This window comes from Macaca mulatta, chromosome 1 (genome assembly GCF_049350105.2).
Source record: "Macaca mulatta isolate MMU2019108-1 chromosome 1, T2T-MMU8v2.0, whole genome shotgun sequence".
In the NCBI taxonomy this organism is placed as follows: Eukaryota; Metazoa; Chordata; class Mammalia; order Primates; family Cercopithecidae; genus Macaca; species Macaca mulatta.
The window spans coordinates 53565076-53589257 of record NC_133406.1 but is presented as its reverse complement, the minus strand read 5'-3'; the positions used below and the strand labels follow the sequence as shown (position 1 = coordinate 53589257).

The 24182-nt window shown below is 36.5% G+C and overlaps 1 long non-coding RNA gene across 1 annotated transcript in view; it reads right to left on the bottom strand.

Annotated features, from left to right (window-relative positions):
• The window catches only part of LOC114677707 (uncharacterized), a 77346-nt gene extending 54759 nt beyond the window's left edge, over window positions 1-22587 (bottom strand). The window contains exon 1 of the long non-coding RNA XR_003729140.1: window positions 22507-22587. This is a non-coding gene — a long non-coding RNA (uncharacterized LOC114677707). The remainder of the gene's footprint in view (window positions 1-22506) is intronic.
• Window positions 22588-24182: the final 1595 nt, after the last annotated feature.

Below are 24182 nucleotides of genomic sequence, written 5' to 3'. Positions count from 1 at the left end.
CTAAAGTCATCTCAATGCTTGCATGGGGAATGATTCGCCTCCAAGTTCATTCAGGTGGTTGTTGACAGGCCTTAAATCTTCTTTGACTCTTAGTTGAAAAAAATGAGTTTCAAGTCATGTGGGTGTTATATAAATGCACCAAAGATTGCCCTTATATTAATATATTGGCCTAATACTGTTTACTTTTTAAACAAGAAGGCTAGGACAATTAGCTCAAAGCTACTGGCAACAAACTCAAATTTTTACAGATCCATTAAATGAAATAACCCAAATAAGTGTATTTTTAGCCATTTAGAGCCTCCTTCCTTTACGTACCCCATGAAATTGCACTCAAAATCGGCTAGCCATAGTGAAGACAAACCTTGGAGCTCTCTGACCCACAGTCTCCCCACTTTGCCACTGAGTGACAACACTAAACATGTAAGCCGTCTCTTTGATTCTCCTCTCCTTTGCCCTTTGCCTTTTCTGGGTGGTGGTCCTAGGTCACTATTTCTGGAAAGCCTCCAGCTGTGAAGGACTTTACTTCACATGCAACTCTGTCAAGGCACCACCTAATAAAACTTTTGCAACACTGCCATATCATGGTCCTGTCATTTCCTGAATCAGTCTCCAAATCCTCAGACTCACAAAAGTGGGTCTCTCTGGAGATTAACTCACAACTTGGCAGTTGGCTTCTTTCAGAGCAAGCAAGAGAGTGACAGAGGACACCTAAGTCAGAAGCCACAGTCCTTACATAACCTATTCTCAGATGTGACATCCCATCAATTCTGGCATATTCTGCTCTTTCAAAGCAAGTCCATACATCCAGCTCACACTCAAAGTAGGGGCATTACACAAAGGCTCAAATGCCAGAAGCCTGGGATCACTGGAGGCCATCTGAGAGGCTGCCGACTTTGTAAAGCAATATGTTATCAAACACACTAAAAACTGATTACTGGTGAGAGGGACAGAGAAAGGTAGTAGAATAGAAGACTTTACCAATTGTCCACCTGGGAAGGACACCGATTTAATAACTATCTACAATAAATAAATAAATAATAAATAAGTAAAGCACCTTCATGAGAACCAAAAATCAGGTGAGACTCAAGGTATCCAGTCTTAACTTCATAGCACCCAGACAGGCACTGATGAGGAGGGAAAAAGTCTTGAATCACTGACACCACCCTTGCCCAAAGCCTTGCCAATGACAACATAATGTGGAGAGCATTTCTGTGCACTGAGGAGGGGAACAGTGAAGCGATTGTGAGGCATTGAACTCAGTGTTGCCCTGTTAGAGCAGAAAACAAAACTGGACCAAACTCAGCGGGCACTGAGGGAGCATTTAAAACAGCTCCTCTCAGAAGGGAATTGCCAATTGCAGCAGACCAATTTGATTTCCCACAAGTCTCACTACCATGGGCTAACATGCACTGGGGCACCAAGTAAACCTGAAAGACAGTCTAGGCCACAGGACTGCAACTTCTAGGCGAGTCCTAGTGCTGAACTTGGTCCCAGAGCCAGTGGACTGGGGAGACACACAACATTGGAGCACCAAGATATATAACATTTACAGAACATTGCATCCAATGGCTGCACAATACACATTCTTTTCCTCAGCACATGCATCATTCTTAAGGATAGACCATATGTTAGATTACAAAACAAGTCTTAAAACATTCCCAAAACTAAATAATATCAGAGGATTTTCTTTGACCATGATTAAATAAAACTAGAAATCAATAAATTACTGTAATTTTGGAACTATACAAACACATGGAATTCAAACAACATGCTCCTGAATGACCAGTGGGCCAATGATGAAATTAAGAAGGAAACTGAAAATATTCAGAAACCAATGACAGTAGAAACACAGCATACCAAAACCTATAGGATACAGCAAAAGCAGACTAAGAGAGAAGTTTGTAGCTATAAGTGCCTACATCAAAAAAGAAAAACTTAAAACAATCTAATGATGCATTTTAAAGAAGTATAAAAGCAAGGGTGAACCAAATGCAAAAATAGTAGAATAAAAGAAGTAATAAAGATCAGAGAAGAAATAAATGAAATTAAAATGAAGTAAACAATAAATAGGAATACAGAGGATCAATACAACAAAAAACTGTTTTGTAAAGTTAAATAAAACTGACAAACATTCAAACCAACTAAAAAAAATAGAGAAGTTCCAAATAAATAAAACAAGGAATGATAAAGGATACATTACAACTGATAATACAGAAATTCAAATAGTGGGTACTATGAACAACTCTATGTCAATATACTGGAAAATCTAGAAAAAAAAAATGGGCAAATTCCTAGACACAACCTATCCATATTGAACAAGGAAGAAATACAAAACTCAACAGATCAATAACAAATTATGAGATCGATGCCTTAATAAAAAGCCTCCCAGTAAAGAAAAGCCAGAGACCTTATTGTTTCACAGCTGAATTCTACTACACATTAAAAGAAAGACTGATACCAGTCCCACTCACATTATTCTGAAAAATAGAACAGTGGATATTTCCAAGCTCATTTTACTAGGCCAGTCTTACCCTGATGCCAAAATAAAAGACACATCAGGAAAAGAAAACTGTAGGCAAATATCTCAGATGAATAGTAGTCAAAAATCCTCAACAACATGCTAGCAAACCAAATTCAACAAAACGGTAGGAAGATCATTCATTGTGACCAAGTGGGATTTATCCCTGGGATGCAAGGACGATTTAACATTTGCAAATCAGTGAATGTGATATATTATATCAACAGAATGAAGGACAAATTCATGATTATTTCAATTAATCCTAAAAGAGCATTTGATAAAAATTCAACATCCCTTCATAACAATCCTTAAAAAACTAGATATGCAAGGAACATTCCTCAACATAATAAAAGTTATATACAACAATCCCACATCTGGTATTATACTGAATGGGAAAAACTGAAAACCTTTCCTCTAAGATCTGGACCATGACAAGGATGCCCAATTTCACCACTGTTATTCAACAGAGTACTACAAGTCTTAGCTAGAGCAATCAGACAAGAGAAAGATGTAAAGCACATCCAAACTGGAAAATAAATAAAATTATCTTTGAGGCAGATGATATAATCTTATATTTGGAAAAACCTGAAGACTTCACAAAAAGCTATTAGAAATAGTAAACAAATTTAGTAAAGTTGCAGGACACAATCAACATACAGAAATCAGAAGCATTTCTATATTCTAACAGTGAACAATCTGAAAATAAGTAAAAAAAGCCATCCCATTTACAATAGCCACAAATAAAATCAAATACCTAGGAATTAACTTTAAAAAGTGAAAGATTTCTGTAATGAAAACTATAAAACACTGATGAAAGAAATTGAAGAAGACACTAAAAAATGGAAAGATATTCCATGTTCTTGTATTGGAAGAATCAGTATTGTTAAAATGTCCATACTACCCAAAGTGATATATAGATTCAACGTAATCCCTATCAAAATGCCAATGGCATTCTTTACCAAAATAGAAAAAAAAAAAAATCCTAAAATTTTTATGGAACCATAAAAGACCCAGAATAGGCAGAGATATCCTGAGCAAAAGAAGAAAACTGAACTGGAGGAATCACATTATCTGACTTCAAATTATTCTACAGAGCTGTAGTAACCAAAACGGCAAGTTACCGGAATAAAAACAGACGCAGAGACCAGGGGAATAGAATAGAGAACCCAGAAACAAATCCTCACACCTACGGTGAACTCATTTTCAATAAGGGCACCAAGAACACGGATTGGGGAAAAGACAGTCTCTTTAACATATGGTTCTGGGAAAACTGGATATCCATATGAAGAATAATGAAACCAGACCCTTATCTCTCACCATATACAAAATTCTAATCAAAATGGAATAAAGACTTAAGTCTAAGGCCTCAATCTACTAAAATACTGCAAGAAAACCCCAGGGAAACTCTCCAGGACATCAGTCTGGGCAAAAATTTCTTGAGCAATACCCCACAAGCATAGGCAAGCAAAGCAAAAATAGACAAATGGGACCACATCAAGTTAAAAAGCTTCTGCAAAGCAAATGAAACAGTCAACAAAGTGGAGCAATAACCCACAGAATTGGAGAAAATATTTACAAACTACTCATCTGACAAAGGATTAATATCGGAATATATAAGGAGCTCAAACAAGTCCCTAGGAAAAAAATCTAATAATCTGATTAAAAATGAGCAAAATATTTAAATAGACTCTTTTCAAAAGAAGACATACCAATGGCAAACAGGCATATGAAAAGGTGCTCAACATTGCTGATCATCAGAAATGAAAACCAAAATTACAATGAAATGTCTTCTCACCACAGCTCAAGTGGCTGATATCTAAAAGACAGGCAATAGCAAATGCTGGTGAGAATGTGGAGAAAGGGGAACTCTCAGACACTGTTGGTGGGAACTTAAGTCAGTACAACCACTATGGAAAACAGTTGAGAGGTTTCTCAAAAAACCAAAAATAGAGCTTCCATATAACCTAGCAATCCTACTGCTAGTTATATGCCCTAAAGAAGGAAAATCAGTTTATTGGAGAGCAATGATGAAACGATAGTATATAAGAGAGAAACAATACTGCACCCTTATGTTTGTTGTGGCACTGTCCACATAGTCAAAATTTGGAAGCAACCTAAATGTCCATCGACAGATAAATGGATAAATAAAACATTGTAGTTATACACAGTGGAGTACTAATCAGTCATAAAAAGGAATGAGACTTTGTCATTTGCAATAAAGGGATGGAACTGAACTCATGGAGATAGAGAGTAGGAGGTTAATTACCAGAGGTTGGGAAGGGTAGATGTTAAGACAGGGAGAAGTGGGGATGGTTAATGGGTTAAAAAAATTAGCAGTTAGAAGGAATAACACCTAGTATTTGATAGCACAACATGGTGACTATAGGCAATAATAATTTAATTGTACCTTTTAAAATAACTAAAACAGTATAATTGCATTGTTTGTAACACAAAGAATAAATGCTTGAGGGGATGGATACCCCTTTTTCCATGATGTGGTTATTACGCATTGTATACCTGTATCAAAACATCTCACATACCCAATAAATCTATATACCTACTATATATGCACAGAAATTAAAATTAAAGAAAACTAATTACTGTCTTAAATTTGTATGTACATAATAATATATAACATGTTTGCAAGATGACAAAAACAGTAATAATTCTGGGACACAATGTACTAAGACAAACACTCATTTTTTTTTTAAATTTATTTATTATTATTATACTTTAAGTTGTAGGGTACATGTGCATAACGTGCAGGTTTGTTACATATGTATACTTGTGCCATGTTGCTGTGCTGCACCCATCAACTCGTCATTTACATCAGGTATAACTCCCAATGCAATCCCTCCCCCCTTCCCCCTCCCCATGATAGGCCCCGGTGTGTGATGTTCCCCTTCCTGAGTCCAAGTGATCTCATTGTTCAGTTCCCACCTATGAGTGAGAACATGCGGTGTTTGGTTTTCTGTTCTTGTGATAGTTTGCTAAGAATGATGGTTTCCAGCTGCATCCATGTCCCTACAAAGGACACAAACTCATCCTTTTTTATGGCTGCATAGTATTCCATGGTGTATATGTGCCACATTTTCTTAATCCAGTCTGTCACTGATGGACATTTGGGTTGATTCCAAGTCTTTGCTATTGTGAATAGTGCCACAATAAACATACGTGTGCATGTGTCTTTATAGCAGCATGATTTAGAATCCTTTGGGTATATACCCAGTAATGGGATGGCTGGGTCATATGGTACATCTAGTTCTAGATCCTTGAGGAATCGCCATACTGTTTTCCATAATGGTTGAACTAGTTTACAATCCCACCAACAGTGTAAAAGGACAAACACTCATTCTTAAGAGGTTTAATAATTTAAGTAAATTAGAATGTTGTGTTATAGTCTCAGAGTTTCAATAGAACATTATAGTGATTTATATATATATATTTCCGTAAAATTTCAGTGACTTATATTACTGAATTTTTAAAAAATATAATTGAAAGTCACTTTATCTTGCTTAATGTGTCTTCTATTATCTTTATTTCACATTAAAATTTTATTTTAATTCACATTTCCTTCTTGAGAACCTGATCATTATATAATTGATGACTCTAGTGGAATAAGTTGTTCATTTTAAACAACTTGATGTTGTCAGATAATCTTGTAATTTTTAATTTTCTGAAAACTATCATTATCTTGCAATAGAAAATCTTGAAACAAAGACTTTTATTATCATTATTAGGGGTCATCATCAGAAATGGAAGGTTTTTTAAATAGTGCTTTATTTTTTTTAAAACACTTTCCTCCCAAAAATCTCATTTGACTGTCACAACATTTTATGAATTTATATCGGTTTTCACTGTTTTCCACATACAATTTTGATTTAGAATCCAACCCGACCAAGAGTAAACTTACAAGCAAACTTTTTGCATCTCAGGAGTAAATTATTTTGAAGAAATAATATGATAAAATTGCTTTCTGCAATAAAGTCTTTGGACTCTGCACTCATATGGCATCATGGTGAGAATAATGATACCTTCCTGAGACTGAAAAGTCTGACAATGACACACAAGGTCAAAAACTCTTTTCGCTTTAGAATGCATTTTTTTTCTTAAGTTATTATTTAGGTTTTGTGGAATTCTTAAAGCAATGAAGACTCTTCTTCAATATGTACAAAGAATAATAATCCCATATGGAACGTTTGCTTCTCCCCTAAAACTCAAAAAGAAGATGTTGCTATGTATATTCTCCTCTGATGGACACATTTAAATATACGCCAGAATAGTTGAGTTCTGGTGTAACTCTTCTCTCTTTTGAGTTGTCAGGAGATTGTGGAACCATTTGTTCTCATAATCTTATCTTTTAAAGTGTTAATTCTATAGAAGTGCTGTTTTGTTTTGTTTTTTTTTTTTTCCTCCAACAATATAAATTGGATGACTCAGGAGTTCCTAGGGATTACTGGCTAGATCTTTGCTCTTTTCCCCATCCCTTCTGCAGTCACATTTCTACAATAAATGAGAGGAGTAATAACATATTCTTAGATATTATCTCATACCTTGTTCTCACTTTTATGTATTCTTGGTACATTAAGCCATTCATTAAAACATACTGGCTAAAGGTTTTATAATTGTTTTGGAGAGGGAAGGAGCAGTACTTCATTTCCTGTATCAGGCATTTGTCAGAGCAAAAAAAATATTTTATGAGAGAGCAAATATAATGAACTAAAGTGTTGACTCGTTGATACTGCCTTTTTGGTTTCTAATTAAGTTTTGCAATTCAGAGGTTTTCAAATTAATGCACACAATGCTTAAAAGTTAAAGCCCTGACACAGTGGTATAGGGTACACTTATGTTCTATATTTATATATTAATCAATTTTCCTTGTTTAACACACCCCTGTGTTGTGTCTGCTTATTTTGGAATCAAACTAGAAAAGATAGGTTAGAATGGCAGACAGAGATATGAAGTGGGAAGAAGAGAATAACATGTATTTTCTTTATTATGACTGCATTTATTTAAACTAGAAAATATATTAAGTATTTTAATTGCAATTTGAATCCTTCTCTTTCAAATTTCATTGCTTTATATGTGTAATCCCAAATTGCCAAAGATACATATTTTTGTAAACATAATTCAGTATAGAAAATTACTTATTTCTTAGTTCAAGTGTTTCCAAAAAGTGCACAGAAATCCACATAATTAATAATTGGCTCCTTAATGAATTACTTATTTAATGAAGAGACATATGTTAGTATTATTATTTCTCATTACTACCCTGACTCAAATGCATTCAAACAATCCTCTTTACAGTCAAAGTATACAGTAGGGTATGTAACAAATCAACCTACCTTTTCTAGAAGAAATTTCCTACAGGGAATCTCTTCTCATTTAAAAATCAGCCTCATGGATTAATTGACATTCTTATCTATTGTTTTTGTAAAGACTTCTTCTTATTTACCACTGATAACAATCTAAAAATTACCCATGTTTTGGAAATGTTTCTTAGTCATTTAATGCATGCCTCTGTGTTTTCTTAAACAAAATATGCTATACCAAAATGCTACCTTTTTGATAATTTAGGCTGTCATTCTGACTTGCGTTGTATTGAAAAACTTCATTTGCTTGCTTTCATCCTTGCAACTGTTGTCTCCAATTTTATGAAATACCCTATTTAAATTTATTTTATGTATTTCTGCCATATGAAAAATCAGTTACTCATGATGTATAAATGAAAAGTAAACAATTTCTGAATAATTATCATAGGGAGTCCTCCACAGAGTCAAGGTTTCAGGTTTGGATACAGAATTTTAAGTAAGTTTAGAGTCCTTATTTCCTGGGTCTATTGTGTTCGCTGCATTTTAAAATGGCAATAAAAGTTAGTGTAGTTTCTGCAAAAAGAGAAAACAGTATAAAATATTTGAGCTTCTGATTTGTGGGACAAGAGTAATGCTACATTACTTTGATGGCATCCTGCAGAGCAGGTTCTCCAATGACCAATCCCAAGGGAAGACTCCCACCACATGGAGGATAGCAAAGATCCATCACCTATGCCAACCACCAGGAACAGGAGCCTGAGCATTTCTTCCCATTGCATCTTTGGCTACAGTTCTACCAATTGCCTGAGCCTGGAAACAGAACACACACACACACACACACACACACACACACACACACACACACACACACACACCAGGTTATATGAAGCAGGTTTGTTACTTACAGATGGCAGCAAGAGGCAAAATAAGTCCTGGATTTATTGAATCACTCTTCCAAGGTTATAGAAAGCTGTGTAGGGCAAATGAGGTCTAGACTGCACGTGTTTTGCTTGCATTACAGGTGAGGGACCTTGAAAGTCAACCCATACCACTGAGGTTTATAACCATTAGTGGAAACATGACTCACTGGGAAAAGTTTTCAAAGACATCCTGATCCCAGGGGAAGAAGAAGCAAAACCCAGGCTGTTCAGGGCAGTTCCTCCCTAACTCAAGATATTACTTTTCTAGAAGGGACAGGAATAAGACCCAGGCAGTTTTTCCCTGTATCAATTATTGCATTCTCAGCACATCCTATAATTATTCTTGAGGACTACAAGTGAGAAAGGGGAGCAGAAGTGAGTTGGTTCAAGACCACCTGGAGAACTGCCATACTCTATTCCCCTGACCTACATATCCTCCTTGGCAAAGCTAGTTCATTTCCTATGTCCACTGGCCTTCTGAGATATGAAGGTGAAGTTTTGTCTCATCAGATTGACACAGCAGCTTGATGAATATCATCTCGGTGCCACATCATTGAGTCATAGCCAGAATCCAATTTACCAGCTCCACGAGGACTACTATGACAAGTAAGATGATCATGCTTGACTGCAGCAGTGACCTAGCCCAAGACACAGCAATCCAGCTAGGGAGTTGATAAGAGGTCAATGTTTCAGGTGGTCCCACACTATGTAGTCATTAGACCTGCCTTTCTGCATCTTTTCTGCCTGTGTCTCTACAATGCCTGAGGTAATTATCCAGGTATAACCGGAGGTGTTGGCAATGGCACACACTCCCCACAATTGGGTTAAAAGGAAGTCTAGAACAATTTTGTTTTCTAAAATAATTTTCCAAGTGAGTTGAGAGATGTCTGCTGAGCTATGAAAGCAATGGCCATAGAGAATGCCATACCTGTCATGGTCAGAGACAGGTTTCTCTTCATTTCTTTCTTGATCACTGGCTCCTAAATACAGTGTTAAAGCTCTTTTAAAGGACATAAATCCAGAGTCAGTTACTTATTTTGGCAGGTTTCTGGGGTGCCTGGTATCCCCACTAGGCTGTTAGCCCAGTGGTGGATCTCATTGTTAGGGTCACTATCCAAGGGCACCGGCACCTCTACGATGCCCAGCATGCGGGATCCCACAATCTTTCAGCAATACGGGCATGACATTGCCATTCCATATTCGGGTCACCCTGGACATCCCACAAAGAAAGAGGTTCATAACACACCTTTCTTCATTTACTTATTCAGTACCCCACTCATAGGTATGTAGGTGTAAGTGTTCACCAGCCAGGCTTTATTAACTGCATAATGGGATTAACTCAATTTCCCTCCTAGAATGTTGTTCAGGGGGCTAACATTAGTTCAGCTCTTGTTTCTGTTGTCAATGGTGGGACACTTCTTGTTCACGTAAATCAGAGGAGTATGGTGCAGCAAGTAGCCCACTATGACTTTGTTACCAGTGGTTGTGACATTTGCCATCTTAAATCAGTCAAGTTCAAACAGGCTTTTCTGGTTCCATTCCATGTGGCTGTTCCAGATCTTCACTCAGAAAGCTATAGCTTGGGTCCTATTAGTAAACTGTGGCCTTGAGAATGCCGGCATACTTGACCGCTGGCAAGACTAGAGGTTCACTTTTTAGTCAGTGACAGATTGAGGTTTCTTGTGGCCACAGCTTGGGGACTTCTAAGAATAGTGTTATGCCTTTAGGCCTCTGCTGCCTCATTTGTGTAGAAAGAACAGGCAGAAAAGGGAGTACCACCTGTCAATCATTCTTCCCTCCCCCTGGTCTCAGGCGCCCCTATCTCAGATGGGGGCTGGAATAAATGGTGATCAGGTCTGTCTGTCCCCGTCCTTCTACCACCACTTCTCCCAAGGCTACCCTGACCCACACTCTTCTTACAGCATGAACAGAGGGTACCGTGGGTGGATCCACTACTTTTAGATCACCTAGGACATAACCTGTGGGAACTGGGGGACCCACTATGGTCACCTGTCATCACATTAGGTCAGAGACTGAGCCCATGGGGCCAGTGGGCACATCCATTCACTAAATAACAGTGCCCTGTGGGGTCAGCACTTCAAGGTTACTGTCTTCCAATGTGTCTGTCTGCCAGGTGGCTACACCTGTCACTATATTGGGAGGAATGCAAACAGCTGTAGTGGGAAAGAAGTTTTGTAAGAGTTTCTCTTAGGACTGTCAGCATAGCCTACATCTCATACCCACATGGGCTCCATATGTACTTCTGATCATCATTCATTAATCCCTTTTGCACCTCATGTCTAGCACCCATGCCCACAGCTTCAGTGCTTCTATCCTTTCATCTGCAGACTGCTCTATCAAACAACCCAGGGCTGTGCTCCCTTTGCACTGAACTGAGGTATTTAAAATCCAGAGGGTCCTTAACAGCTGCATAGTCCATCCTTGAAAAGTTCTTTCTGTGTATTCCTATTTAAGACTTTTTTCAGTGGTCTATTGAAAAGGGTCTGACAGATACCATATACTCTGCATATACTCAAACATACAACTGCATGGCCTCAGTGAAAAATGCAGGGCCTCTATCTCTTTGAATGTCATCAGGCTATCTGAAGACATGGCACAGCCTCTTTTCTAGGGTGGTCATGGTGTTTGCTGAGCAAGGGCACCATACTGGAAAGGTGGAAAGGTCAGTTCATATCTAATGCATGTGTCCACAGTAGTAAGGGCATATTTACATCCTTGGGAGCTTGGGGAAGGTTACATATAGATTCCAAGTGCCACACTTGTGTAGGGCTGTCCTCAAGGAACGTACCCCGATTGTCAGTTTTGTGCACAGGCCTAAAGTTGAAAAGAATCACCGTTCTTTATGGCAGTGGTGGCTTCCAAAGGCGGAAAAGTGATTCTTTATTTCCAGGCCCAATGAATAATAGTGGCCGTGTTGTCCTGGTCTGTTTGCTGATGGACCCAAAATGTAACTGGGACAATATGTGCAATTTCTGCTACTTCACTGATGTCTACTGTCTCTGATTTTTCAGTGCAATTGTTATTTTTTATTATTATTATTTTTTAGAGATAGAGTTTTGCTCTGTCACCCAGGCTGGAGTGCAGTGGTGTGATCTTGGCTCACTGCAACCTCTGCATCCTGGATTCAAGCGATTCTTGTGCCTCAGCCTCCCGAGTAGTTGGTATTACAGGCATGTACCCCAAGCCTGGCTAATTTTTGTATTTTTAGTAGAGATGTATTTTCGCCATGTTGGCCAGTCTGGTCTCAAATTCCTGACTTCAAGTGATTTGCCTGCCTCAGCCTCCCGAAGTGTTGGGATTACTGGTGTAAGCACCCACACCCAGCCCCTCAGTGCAGTTTTGATTTATTGCTAATTCCATGGATGTTTGTTGATGTATGGACCTTTCTTGTGTCCATCAAAATGGGTGACAAATAGGTTGGAGTATATTGTCAGTTTCTGCCAAATTATAGCATCCTAAACAGGGGCGTCTCTGATTGTCCAATTAACCTGGCCAAGATCATAACCATATGGCCACGCCATTAGCTACTTTCTAAGAGTCAGTAAAGATGTAGCACGATTCAATGTCAAGGGTGTGGGACACCACTAGCCAAACTGCATTTAACTCACAGCATTAGGAACTGCAACCATCTACATTCTGTGATGATGCCTCCCGTTTTCATGTTGACACTGGCTAAAATCCACTTCCCTCCTCAAGGCTTCAGCTTTGTAAAGCCATTTGTAATCCAGTAGAAGGTATCAAAGCCTGCATCCTGTAATTGTGATTTTTATTTGCCATTGCAGTTGAATGGGTTAGACACCATTCCACCTGCAGGATATCTGGTCACCTTCTCATGCAACTTGCCTAATCTGGGCCCAGTCTTGGATGTACCATTTCTGTTTGATGATGCAGCTTTGCTAGGCTGATGTTCTCTAATGTCTAGGCTGCAAAATGGGAAATCCTGGTCAGTGTACAACCACAGCATGTTGGGTCAGCCTTTCAGTTTCCACCAGGGCCCAATAACAGTCTAAAATCTGTTTTCCAAATAGGATGTAGTATGTGGTTGTTTTGGGGACCTATGAGTTTGGAAACCCAGGGCTTATTGAACCCTACTGTTCTTTTTATTTTTGCCATAGGCTTAAGTCAGCTTGATCTCCCAACACTTAGACTTGTAATTCAAATGGGTAGGCAGGTTCTAATGGGTTAGGCACAAGGCCTGAGTAATAGATTGCTATAAAGCCTGGAATGCCTTATCCTCCCTGGGCCCTTAATGGAAAATAGTTGCTTTTCTGGTTATCTGGTGGGGAGGGACCATCAGAATGCCCAGGTGGGTTATGTGTCATCACCAATATCTAAAAAGTCCAATCGGATATTGGTCCTTCTTTTTCATATTTGGTCAGGTTAATGCTAACAATTTTTGACAGAGAGTCTCTGGCATCTAGTTTGGATTCTAGCCCAGGTGGACTTTACAAAGGTCACCTGTTGGGCTGGTCCCTGGATTTTGTTGGGGTCAATTTCCTAGCCTGTTTGTTGCATATCTGTGACTATTAAATCCAACGTCTCTTGTGTGGTCTGCTCATTGAGGGCCACAGTGAGTATGTAATCTATGTAATGGATACATAGGACTCCTTTGGGCAAGGGCACAGTAGTCAAGTCCAATCTCCTTCATAGATGGCATATCAGGTGAGTTCAAATACTCCTGTCACAGCACTGTAAATGTATATTATAATATACCCTGCCATGCAAATGCAATTGTACATGCATTTCCATTTACGTGGTAAGGTATAAATGCAAATGTATCTTGACATGTAAATGCAAATTTATATTTATCTTTCAAAAGGATTGGGAATGCATGAAGAATGACTTCATACTATATGCTGACGGTCTTCATGTTGTATTTGGTCACTGTGATGATATCTAAAATTGCTGGTGCTAGTAGGTCTGTCACAGTGTTTAGCCCTGAAGAGTCAACTTTCAAGTGACAGGTCCCACTGTCTTTCTTAAGAGGTTAAATCTAACTGTTAAAACTGAGAAGTTTGCCTGCTATTTGCACGTAGTGAAGAGTATGATGTCCTTTTCCTCCACAGGAATGTGATGTTGGCTTTATCGTATTATGAGGTTTGGGGAGACATGGAGCGATAGACTTATCCTAGTGGGATGGCTAAAATATTTACTTTATTTGGGATGTAGCTCAGTAGGCATTGTGGGATAAAACATTGCATTTGACGATCAATTTTCTAATACATTCAGCTGGAATCACAACCAGTGACTCAATTAATGGCTCAAATGGACCTACTCATAAGCAAGCAAGCACCTTTCCACTTAGCATCTCCTTAGCTCCCTGAAAATCTCCCAAAGCCATCCAGTGTCAATGCTCTTCTGCAGGACCAGGAACCACAGTGACATGGGCCCCAGTGTCTAGCAGAGTCATGTAAGTTAAAGTCCCCCACACCATATTTACTCTAACAGGTTCACGAGGCTTCCAGACTCTAGAGGACAGGTGGAGATCTTGGTCATACTTCTATACCTGTTTCAGTTTAGAGAAGTTTGAGTTGAAGATCGTAATATCTCTGCCTGGGAAGATGACTCCCCTGGAGAGGCTGAGGTAGACATCAGTTCCTCCACTGTCTATAAAATAATCAAAACTGTTTTTAGACAATTGAGTATCATCTAATTCCCCACTCTTGGGCCCATACAACCATGAGCCCATCGCCATCCTGCATAAGGCAGTGGTAGCCTCATCCTCCCTATGCCAGGAGTGTATGGGAAGCTTAGGCGTATCATACTGGGTGGGGTATGAGGTTAGAATGCTAAATGCCAGACAAAAAAAAAAAAAAAAAGAAAGATTCTGGTTTGTCACCTTGGCAATTTGGAGCTGTGGCTAGTTGGATGAGCCTGGGCATGTGCTCCAACACTAGGTTGTGAGTCAATCTACCCAAGCTTTGTCATTCCTTCCCTGAGAGCAAAGCACTCTCTATCCCCTGTTCAACAACTACCTCAAATAGCCAAGACAACATGTTCTCTCCTGGTTTCTGCCACCACCAGTCCCTTGAGATCAAAATTTCTCTTTCTGTGAAGGAACAAACTGGATGGTTTTGTTTTAAGCAACTCCATCATTCATGAGCTCCTGCACATGTTGGTTCCTTCTCAAGTGCCTCAAAGACCATCTGAGTACCTCTGTCCCATAATCCTTTAAATACCTTAGGGTCTCACTGATCACTCACTTCCATAGCTATCCTCCAAGGTTGAGTGATTGCATAAGTGCCCCAAAACTAGGAGATCACGGACTTCATCCCTCTGTTTCCACATTCCTGTCTCTCTGTCTCAATACACACAGCCAGCTCACTCATATCAGTAGGAAGAGAGTGGGGTGTGACCTATATTCCACTTATCATCTTTCCTTCCCTGTAAATCATCCAGGTGCAAGTCCAGCGTCTGACTCCCAAGCTAATATCTCTGCCTTGGGCTGGGTAGTAAGGGATATTTACCCACTTTACCAAACCATGGTCCTGGGAGACTGAACATATTCACTGTGCCATGCATGCTAGTGTATTTTGGCAATGGCATTCTTACTATATATTGCCAGCAGAAGAATAGATGGGCTAGTCAAATCCCGTTTAATAAACTTTTTATCTTTGTCATTCTTTATTTTTTGTATGTATAAGTTTTTTCAGCTGGCTAAAGAGTATGAAAAAAGGTGACCATCTTTAAGCATGTTCCCTTAACTGCATTCCTCCTTTGAATTGGAATCTGAAAATTGTGTGTTAAACTATGACTGAACTTTACAAAGTAGAGAATTCTTGGGTTCTGTGAATTGACATGTTAAAAGCAAGCTCTCAGTGGTGGTTGCCAAGGCTTTAATCAGAGAAAAGTGACTCAGTTTGAAGTAGTTTGAGTTCAAATAAAAGATGTGCTAAGATTTCAGATATGGTACTTTATTTTGAAACTGTGCAGCAGATTTAATCCGAAAATAGGTTTAAACACTTGTTAGCATTACCTATTGAGTTATATCAGGAGGGTTTTACATTTTGTGTTAAATATTGCGTGCTATGAGGTTGGATTTTGTGTCAGATAGGATAAAATATACAGTTTACAGTTTCTAAAATATTTAGATTTGTTCTATATCTGAAAATTTATAAGAATAAATTAACAGCAATATTAACATCTATTGTATTTTTACAGGCACTGATATAACAGTTTTCCTGTTTGTACAAATTAAAATTTACTGTATTTATTCATGCATAAAATTTGTTTGAATCTTCTTCTGCTCATGTGATTTTCTGCTTTTCAAGAGATTTTCTGCTTCTCTCTGAAGAGGAAGAAGCTGTCACATTTTACAAGCAGCTGTTTATTCTTCAGAAACTGAACACGCATTGCAAAACATTGCTTTAAATTTAATTACTGCTTATGCCAGTTTGTTTTTCTTCAGTTTGTAGCAGAATGAAATGAACTGCCTCAGATTCATTCACTGATTTTATATACATCAGAAAAGTTATTTTATTTTATATTAGGTTTTGAATGTTTATTTATGTATATTTATCAAAAATAAGACAAAATACAAATTGAGGTATTTAGACTTATAAGTTATTTAACTAACCATTGTCCTTTGGAGCTGAGTTTTCATCCAGAATACTATCATAACAAACTACTGTATAAAATATATAATCATTTACAAATGTGTTGGTAATAATAGGGTACATACCATTAAGGATAATTTTATAATTTCCTATATTAGAAATATTATTTTATCATATTTTCAGGAATATATTAGTGCAGAAGTTATAAGTTATGTTTTTAAAAGATTTGATGTATATTTTTCAAAACCTTTAAAATCTTAAATTACTCGTATACTAATATTCGCTTATATTAAAAATATTCATTGGAGGATTGTGTGTGTGTGTTATCAGGTACTGAATACACTTTGTTGCACAAGTAAAAAATGTCCCTCTTTTCATGGAGTTTATTTCTTATAGTCCTTGAATTTAACTCATGGAATAACATTGGCATTTAAATGAAAGACATAAAAATATAAATTTATATAAAGACATAAAATATAAAATATAATTTATTTTAGAAAGAAAGATACTTTGTTACTTTCAAAATGAGATATATACACTATTTTGTGGATGACATGAAAAAAATATCTTCCTCTAGACGCCTGGTTAGAAGATGTATTATCAGCCAACTCCAAATCTTGACTGCCTTTTTATCTGGCCTGTATGTCATTACTTTGGTTAATATCTACCACGATTTCAATAGCAACAAAAACTAGAGGACAGCAGACCTGAGGAAATGTGGAATCTAAGATATTCTTTTATGTTTTCTAAGTTGCTTCCGTTTTCCTAACTGATTTGGAAAAGTAATAGGCATACCACACCACATTCATACCTGTGGATTCCTTTAACCATTACTTTTGTTTTACTTTATATTCTTGAAGTAAAAGCACAATGTTACCTTAATCTTTATCAATATGGTTTAGTATTGCTAATGATCCACCAATAGCAAAATAATAGAAAAATACTAAGCTTTAAAATAAGTTTAACTGTTAAAAAGATATTATCATTAATCAACAATAGTCTTGTACTAAATGAAAATATCAATTAGAATTACCATAAAATGTTTATATCATTTTCTAATAAATATGAAGATAAGCACTAGCAGATAAAGTTTATTTTTAAACTATTTTATTTTTTATTCTTGTTTTATTACTTCTGTAAAATAAAATTTTGATGGTTTTGAGCACAGAATGCCCAGTTTCATTATTATATTTATAAGATATATAGTTTTTATAAGGTCTTTGGGATTCTCAGTATATGTGAAACCTACCAAACATGGCAAAGATGATGTTGAGGACTGTTAGATAAAGGGGTTACTTAAAGGACTATTATTTTCTTTGGGGAGTCCCTAGTTTAGTGGAGTAGGGCAGGGGTCCCTAATGCTCCTGGCTACAGACTGGTACCTATCCATGGCCTGTTAGGAAGTGGATTGCATAGCAGGATGTGAGCGGTGGGTCAGCAAGCATTACTGCCTGAGCTCCACTTTCTGTCAAATGAGTGGTGGCTTTAGGGTCTAATAGGAGTGCAAACCCCATCGTGAACTACATATGTAAGGGATCTAGGTTGTGTGTGCCTTATGAGAATCTATTAATAACTAATGCCTGATGATCTGAGGTGAAACAGTTTCATCCTTAAGCCATCCCCCACCCCTTCCCAGTCCATGGATAAATTGTATTCCACAAAACTGGTTCCTGGTGCCAAAAAAGCTGGGGACCTCTGGAGTAGAGGATAATTTAAAGTTTAATGATACAATTTTAATAGTAAAAATGTGTAATTCTTTTAGAAATATGTCCTGTTTTATCCCTGAGGAATGACTACAATAGAAAATCACGCCTGATAATTTTGATAATATAGATGATTAAAAAAAATTTTTCTCTGGGATGAAATTCATAAAAACAATTCTTAGTCCAAATTTTCTTTGGCTAGTGATGAAAATGTCGTGTTATCCTATTCCTTGTGGATATATAAAGAATGACAGAAAAAAAGGTGGTTTCGGAAGTTTAGTGTTGGCTTTACATATCTTGGTTAATTCTATCCTGCAAATACATTTTAAAGCATGAGTTTCCTTAGCCTTCTTTTGGTGAGATCTCTTTTTTTTTTTTTTTGTATTATTTAAAAGATCCAGGCAGAATTAGAAACCCCTATCTTAGGCAAAGAGGTGGAAAAAAAATGAGCTGGTTGATGGACAACACAACTGGTTGCTATTTCCCACCCCTGAAATCATCTGCCTCCCTTCACACTTAAGATGACTGACAGTGTCAGTGTCCAATTATAGCATTACTTTTTTTCATTTGGGAGAGTAAGAGAAATGTTCTTGTATCTTCTGGCATTTCAAAATATTAGGCATGCTAAAAATTGTAATGCATATATCAAAATGTAAAGATTGAGAGTAGTTCATGCTTTTCCTCTCTTTACTGTGACATATGATTTTTTCCAGGGGATTTTCATGCCTCCGATTTTGCCATATCATGATCTCCCAATAATTGCTCATTAAATTCAAATATTTTCACATGAGAAATATTTTATCATGTAACAAATGGTCACAGACTCCCTCAGGATTTCCAAGGCAGGTAAGTCCTAAGAACTTTCAACTCACAATACATCGAAGACTGTTTTCATATATCATGTCTGATAAGCCTAATAATTCTCCTACCAAGTAGACTAACCTACATATTGAGGAAAATCTTTTTTCTTCAATCAAAGGAATTCTCTGTAGATATTTAGAGAAGCAACCAGTTTCTCGAAATGACATCTCCTGTGTCAGACTTTGGTTTAGAAGAAGGCCTATTGAATTTATTGCTCCTTTTTCTACAACAAATTATTCTTATTAGTTCTAAAATTATTACTTTGTATGCTAAATTTAAGATGCTCTTATGCCTGTCTTACTTGTCTTCAGAGAGTGTCATTTCTTTAGATGTAGTTCCTAATGCAGTATCTTACTTTTAGTAGTTGGATTTGTTGGAACCTAAGACAAATATTGAATTTAAGTTCTAAAAATAGAACTTAAGATTATAGTTCTGCAGACTGAATTTCAGATTTTTACTTCGAATATGTACAAAATGTATGGGAAAAATAAATTTGTGTCACACGAAGTATGTAATTATTGAGTCAAACTCTTGTTTGTCAGTATTTTTATATTTTACTAAAATTATTTTTGAGTACCTTGCGTATCTTGTCCTTGCATACTTACAACTATGAAGACTAGTGGAGCCAGAAAATATGTGAAAACGTTTAACAGAAATGCTCCTTTTTGAATTTTATATATACTCTCCATCCCTTGATTTACAAAGCTAGTAGCAACTGTTGCCTCAGGGGAAGTAATATAGCATTGGACAAATAAGTTGGAGATCATTTATGAGTTTCAAATTAGACTTGTTACAGATTCACAGTAAAAAGCTCTGGAGTTACCATTTTTTTGCAGAAATCTGACTTTTTGAAAAATAAAAATATTTGTTGATCTCAAATCTGAGAGGTAGGATGACTTGGACTATAAAATACATAGCGGACCTAAGTGTTTTTTTCCTGCCACACAATTGATCCTTGATTGCAAATGGCAAGTGGAAGGTTGGGTGCCACTTACTGGGACTCTACTATTATTGCTACTGAGTGCTCCAAAAGATCCCTGTTGGATCTTTGACTGCTCTTGGGGTAAAAACCCGTCTTAGAGAATCATAAAACATCTTAGATTTGTTCAGGACTTTTAGAGCAACAGAGTCTGTGCTGAACTTGTGGTTGGGACTCTCCCCAGTGTCAGCCCTGGAAAGAGTCCCCGGCTCTGTGAAATGGCTTCAGTAGTGTGGAAATCACTCATGGTATATTTAGGAAGAGGGATCTAAGAGTCTCCTAGTTACCTGGTTTCCTCAGACTCACTGAACTTCCACATGATCTTCTCAGTTTCCCTTCTCTTCTAAGGATGAGGACCAGCAAGTAGGACTTGCCTTCTCTCCTTGTTATTGTATCGCTTTGCCTTTTGTCTATGGGCAAATGTGTTTGCCTGATCACTTTTGTGTTCTTTGGGGCCTGAAAAGTGTTCTAGATAGGAAGTAATACGTAAGTACAAATTGTTTTGGAATCTCGTTGAGTGTTGTTAAACTTCTTTAATAAATCAGATGGGTTTTGTTTATAAAAGTAAAAATTTGGAGTTGAAATGCACAGATCTTTCCACATTGCCCATTTTGCTCTGTCATTAAAACATAGGTGCTCAGAAAGTTGTATCTTGAAATAAAGACTAGAATTTGGGGGAAAAAGGAGAAAATAATATCATATAAAGACTGGTTTTACTAAGCATTTAATATGTGACTATACCTACGTTTGAGAAAATATAGGATAGCGTTATATCTATCATATCACTTTTTATAGAATGTTTTACAAATATCTTGACCATCTTCACAATCACGTTAATATTGTATTTATTTTTCCTTTGAGAATGGATGAAATAGCTAATGCAATCATTATTGGCTACAGTCTTTTCAAGTTCTCTTTTCCAATGCAATGCAACTGACTTTTATAATTTTCATTATATTTATTTCCACAAAACCAGTTTTTTTAAAGTGTCGTGTGTGTGTGTGTGTGTGTGTGTGTATAAAGCTTCTAAAACCTTTATAAATAACAGTTACTAAAAAATAAAAAAAAATTTGCAAAATGAAAGTAAATTGAGTTTGGAGTAGAAGAGCTCATCTTAATGAAAAGAATGTAAGAATTAAATGTGGAAATTTGGAAGTCAGATCGTGTTAGATTCAGCTCAGCTTTGCCAGGTTTTAGCTGTGTGAACTTGGCCAAGTTAGGAAACTTCTTGAAGTTTCAATTCCTCTTCTTTGAAAGAAGAATGTAAGAGTAACAGTGAAGATCAATTGAGGTAATGCATAAAAAGTGCTAGCATAGGCCCTGGCTTAACACAAATACTTAATAAATGGTAAGCAAAACGTTCATGAGGGCAAGAACTCAGTTCTCATAATTGTTATTTCCCCAATGACTAGAACTGTGTTTCCCATATATTTAGCACTCAACTATTTATCAGGGAAATAAATTTCAATATCATTATTATTATAACGTTCAAAGTAGACTAGAAACTTGCATAAATAAATATACACATAATTGAATAAAACAATTATGTTAGTTATGAAACTAAATATAAAGCAGAGAATCAGCAAAAAGAAGACTAATGAAACAGATTTCTAATGAAGGAAAACATTTTCATGCTGAGGAGAAATTTATTGTATCAAGGATTACAATTATTAAAATAATATCATTAAAAAGTTGGTATTGTGGAATTATGTTGACAAGTAACATAAATTTTCTCTTTTTAAATTAAATTAAATTAAATGTATTTATTTATTTTGAGACAGAGTCTCGCTCTGTTACCCAGACTGGAATGTAGTGGCGTGATCTCGGCTCAATCCCACCGGATTCAAGCAATTCTCCTACCTCAGCCACGCTGAGTATCTGGGCTTACAGGCATGTGCCACCACGCTCAGTTATTTTTTGTATTTTTAGTAAAGATGAGGTTTTGCCACGTTGGCCAGGCTGGCCTCAAACTCCTGACCTCAAGTGTCCGCCCACCTTGGCCTCCCAAAGTGCTGGGATTACAGACGTGAGCCATAGCACCTGGCCATAACATTTCTAATAAATTAATTTTTACTTTTGTATAAGGAAAAAGTGATAATCTTTCTGTCCATTATAAACATTTAGTTTATTATAGCTACAGTATTATTACAAATAAATATGAACAACAGCTCTGGCGAGCAGTCCACAAAACTGTTATTACATTTTCAATTTAATTTTTTATAAATGCTGATAAGACGAAAATATTTAAAAAGAGATACATTCAAAAAGAAGTACTTTAAATACTTTATAAAAGTAAGAGTACACATAGCATGCGTTCACATAGATAATGCTTTGTAAATATGGCCACAGATGTAACAGCTTCTAGAAGAGATTCTTCACAAATATTACTAATGAAAAATGCATTTAAAATAATATAAAAAAAATTTCTTTCACACTTATAACTAAATATGTCTACTGTACTAGACAGGCTATGAGACTTTAAATAACTCACATTTGGTCTTTGGATTTGACATTTGACTGTGATTCCTTTCCACAGCGACTGAATCAGGAGTTAGCATCTTAGACAAAGGCAATCTTAGACTAGACTTATGAGTAATAATAAATGGCAAAAATCATACAAGCAAACACACACTTACCCAGTGGGAATAATTGCTCTTTGATAGTGACAATACAGTTCAGTCATGTCCTTTCTGGTTGAGAGTTTTAAATATAATACCTAGACAGAAAGCCACAGAAGTATGTCTACAGAATCAGTACTGGGAATAGGAGGAGGAAGACAGAGTGGGAATAACAGCAGGTACAGCAGGGTTGTTAAGACGGAGGTAACACCAGAAGAGGGATATCAGTTTGATACCTGAATTGAGGTATTAGCAAGGCTTTCATGTGTGATTTCTGGGAAAACAAAACAAAACAAAACAAAACTAAACAAAAAACAACTTTGCTTCCTTATTTTCCAGTACACACTCTCTAAAATAAATTCTCATCATGAAATATAACTTGAGGTTGCTTCTATTGCTTATAAATTGAACTAATCTATGTTATTTTTGTCTTCAGAAATGTTTTAAGAATTTAAACCACTAGTTTCATATTGAAATCAAAATAATTAAAAGATCTTTTCCGCCACACACACACACACAAAACCAGTATCGGAGATGTAATAAACCATAGTTATTCCACAGCATGCTGTTGTTCAGTTTGTAGGGATTTTGTAAAATCTTATACAACTTGAAGTTTTCTGTAGCAGCTTTATAAAAAATGGATATTAGTGATACAATTGACATTGGTTTAAACTGCATGAGTCCATTTATACATAGATTTTTTTCTATAACTATATTGGAAAAACTTTTGAGGATTTACAACAATTTGAAAGCACTCACAGGTGAACTGCATAGCCTAGAAATGTAAAAAAAAAAAAAAAAAAAAAAAACTAAGAAAAATTTGTGTATATCTCAATGTATAAAATATATGTAGGTACTAGTTGATTTTTTTTTATAATAAAACATCCACAAATCAGAGAGGTTAAATTTTATCAAAATGAATGCACATAAACACAGACCTCACGTGGTATCACAGTAAAGTAAATGTAAACAAGTGTAAGAATTTAATATTAAATCATAACAGCATAAAATTAACTGTAGTATGTAATGCACTACTGCTATAATTTCATAGCTGTCTCCGGTGCTATTGCAGTGAACTCAAATGTTGCGAGTATCTCTCAAAATTCTGTGACTCTAATTATCTCCATGTGAGCAGTTCTGTTCAGTAAATTGCATACTGTGGTAAACAGTAATCCCTCATGGTTCCCCTGTATTTTTCATTGTGTTTAGCAAAATACAGTAAACCTTGAATAACATCGTGAGATGCATACAAAGAACAAGTGATGCTGAAAGTGCTCCCAAGAAACAGAAGAGTCATGATATTACAGGAAAAAGTTGAATTGTTTGATATGTACTATAGATCGAGATCTCCAGCTGTGGTTGCTCAACATTTCAAGATGAATGAACATGGTGTAAAGACCACTGTGAGAAAAAAAATATAAAAAGGAAAATTGTGAGGTCCTGGCTGCAGTTATGCCAGCAAGTGTGAAAATCTTGTGCTTCTTGCAAAATACCTTTGTATCTCCTATTAAAAATGGAGCTTTTATGTGGGTACAGGATTGTTATAAGAGAGGCATATCTATAGACTCTCATATGATTTGAGAAAAAATGAAATTATTATATGACAACTTAAGGTAAAAGGAAGGTGAAGGATCTAAAGTTGGAGAAGTTAATTCCAGCAAAGCACGATATGATAATTTTAGAAAGTGGTTTGG